The sequence below is a fragment of the Bos taurus genome, chromosome 11, assembly GCF_002263795.3.
Source record: "Bos taurus isolate L1 Dominette 01449 registration number 42190680 breed Hereford chromosome 11, ARS-UCD2.0, whole genome shotgun sequence".
Lineage (NCBI taxonomy): Eukaryota > Metazoa > Chordata > Mammalia > Artiodactyla > Bovidae > Bos > Bos taurus.
The window spans coordinates 35,186,329-35,189,662 of record NC_037338.1 but is presented as its reverse complement, the minus strand read 5'-3'; the positions used below and the strand labels follow the sequence as shown (position 1 = coordinate 35,189,662).

The window sequence follows — 3,334 nt, the reverse complement described above, 5'->3', positions numbered from 1 at the left end:
AGACGAGGCTGTGTTTACCATTGTTTCTAAACAGATTCAGGCTTTAGAGAAAGTAATTGGCGGAAAATGGTGAGAAGGGGCTGGAGAAGGCCAACTAGTAGTCCTTGGGGTCTTTTAATTCTCTTTACGCCCAGTTTTGTGTGGAAAGAAATTGCTCTTACTTCCTTTCCACGCCCTTCGCCGTATTTTTCTCCCATATTCATCCTGGGAGTTTCCTTCACCTACGAACAGCCCTGATTTCAGAGCTCTTGACTCTCAAGTTTCTACAGCCCTGGCCTGGGTGTGATCCTGATCAAAGCTGCACACTCGCTCAGGAGCTCTGCTTCCTGTTCGCCATCTGCAGAGTTTGGTAATAAGGACGACTGCTGCTGCTAAGTCGCTTCAGTCGTATCCAGCTCTGTGCAACCCCATAGACGGCAGCCCACCAGGCTCCGCCATCCCTGGGATTCTTCAGGCAAGAACAATGGAGTGGGTTGCCATTTCCTTCTCCAATGCATGTAAGTGAAAAGTGAAAGTGAAGTCACTCAGTCGTGTTCGACTCTTCACGACCCCATGGATTGCAGTCTACCAGGCTCCTCCGTCCATGGGATTTTCCAGGCAAGAGTACTGGAGTGGGGTGCCATTGCCTTCTCCGAATAAGGACGACACTTAGTCATAATAAAACCCACAAGGCTGCAAGGAGTACCAGCTTCTTACCGCCGCTGCTGGCCGTGGCCGCTGGCCAGACGGGAGCGACCCCTAGACGCGGCGCGGCCTCGATGACGCAACGCGCAGCCTCCGTGACGCAAGCCCACAGCTTCCGTGACACAACCGCGTCTCCTCAGGGCCCGCCCACAGCTACACGGACTAACCGCTAACCAACCTTCAATCCCTGCCACTGCTGCCGGTTACTGGGAATCTGCGCGGTTGGGGTCGCGCCGCTGCAACATGTCGCAAAAGCCAAAGAGCCGAGGCTGCCCCAGCTCCCAGGTCGAGCGGGAGCTGGGTGGCAGCAGTGAGGAAGCCCCGAGCACGTCTCGCGGGCTGGGTGGTGCTGCGGCGCAGCTGCAGGCCCAGGCCTCCCCCGCCCCCGAGCCACGCTCCCAGAAGCAGCTGGCGCTGAAGGTGGCGGAGCTGGTGCAGTTCTTGTTGATCAAGTATCAGAGGAAGATCCCTATCCGCCGCACTGACATCCTGCGGCATGTAGTCGGCAACGACAAGGACGTGCTCCCAGAGCTGCTGTGGCGGGCGGCCAAGCACCTGGAGTAGTGTTCGGGTACCGGCTGGTGGAGCTGGAGCCCCGCAGCAACACCTACATTCTGGTCAACACGCTGGAGTGGGTGGAAGAGGATGCGGAGGTGCACGGCGACCAGGGCATGCCCACCATTGGGCTCCTCATGATCTTGCTGAGGCTCATCTTCATGAAAGGCAATAGCATCAAGGAGACCGAGATCTGGGACTTCCTGCGGCGCCTAGGGGTACACCCCACCAAGAAGCACCTTGTCTTCAGGGACCCCAAGAAACTCATTACCGAGGATGTCCTGCGGCAGCGATACCTGGATTACTGGTGCATCCTGCACACAGAACCCGTGGACTATAAGCTCCAGTGGGGCCTGCGCAGCAACCTGGAGACCAGCAAGATGAAGGTGCTTAAGTTCGTGGCTAAAATGTACAACCAGGACCCCAAGGACTGGCCGGCGCAGTACCGCGAGGCTTTGGCGGACGAGGAGGCGAGGGCCAAACCCCAGCCCGTGGGCCAGACTCCAGCCACTGCCCCTGCCTCAACCCCTTCTCCAGTCTCTTGAAATCTGAGACAAACCCCAGGGCCCGCTCCCTCCCCAGGGGGAAGGGCTGGAGGTGGGAGGAAGCATCTTGCTTGTTTAAATGCGTGGTAGTTCCAGGACGTGTTTGCAAACTTTGCTTCTTGTAAGTCATTTTGATTCTAAACTTTCATTTAGAAGGTAACTTGTTTTGCTTTGCTTCAGTGTCTATGTTTTTTGGTGTAAAGATCTTGTTAGCTTTGTAAAGCAAATTGAACTTCCTACCCTGATCTGGATCTGCCAAGGAAATATAAGAGAACTAGCCCTTGTCCGGCCTTTGAATTGCCCCACTCTGTAAGGGAAAAGTCTTTGTAAATTGAAAACGAAAATGTAATTGCCTATATCCCCTTTTACTTTAATGCAGCTATTTAAAAAATCTGTTTTCTATGCATATAAGCATTTTGAGTCATTCTAAGCAATGTGCATAATGTAGTTTTTCCAAATAATTTTTTACATTGATAATTACTATGCTGTGTGGCTGACCATTTTGTTCAATATTTTTTGCTACTATAGTTATAATACTGTATTTTATATATCTATATCTATATATATATATATGACAAGACCTAGCATCACCCAGCCACCATTAGCACCCTGTGCAGGATGCCTCATCTAAACAAACAAAACAAAAATACAAACCCAATCATCAGCAGACAAGATTAGCACCTCACTCAGCCTTGCCCATCAGAGGAAAAACAGACAAACAAACAAACAAAAATTCAGCACAAATCTCACCCTAGACAAAGCTTACACAAACCATTGGACCAATCTTAGGAGGGCAGAAACCAAAAGAAAGAAAGAATTCAACTTTCTTTGAAGCCTGGGAAAAGGAGACCTCAAACACAGTAAGTTAAAAAAAGATAATGAAAAAGCAGAGAAATACTACACGAATGAAGGAACAAATTAGAAACATATAAGTCCACATAAACGAAGAGGAAATAGGCAAAATACCTGAAAAAGAATTGAGAATAACGATGGGAAAGATGATCAAAAACTTTGAAAACAAAATGGAGAAAATGTAAGAATCAATTAACAAACACCTAGAAGAATTAAAGAATAAAGAGACAGAGACAAACAGCACAATTACTGAAATTAAAAACACTCTAGAGGGAATCAATAGCAAAATATCTGAAGCAGAAGAATGAATCAGTGAGTTGGAAGATAAAATGGTGGAAATAACTTCTGAAGAGCAGAATAAAAAGAATGAAAAGAACTGAGGATAGTCTCAGAGACCTCTAGAACAATATCAAATGCACCAACATTCAGATTATAGGGGTCCCAGAAGAAGAAGCAGGGAGGGCAATGGCAATCCACTCCAGTACTCTTGCCTGGAGAATCCCATTAACAGGGGAACCTGGTGGGCTGCTGTCTATGGGGTCGCATAGAGTCAGACACGACTGGGCGACTTCACTTTCACTTTTCATGCATTGGAGAAGGAAGTGGCAACCCACTCCAGTGTTCTTGCCTGGAGAATCCCAGGGAGGGCAGAGCCTGGTGGACTGCCGTCTCTGGGGTCGCACAGACTCAGACATGAC

The 3,334-nt window shown here is 49.1% G+C and overlaps 1 pseudogene; it reads left to right on the top strand.

Moving 5' to 3' along the window:
- Positions 1-822: 822 nt before the first annotated feature.
- On the top strand, positions 823-2,265 carry LOC101901933 (non-structural maintenance of chromosomes element 3 homolog; annotated as a pseudogene).
- The last annotated feature ends 1,069 nt before the right edge of the window (positions 2,266-3,334 follow it).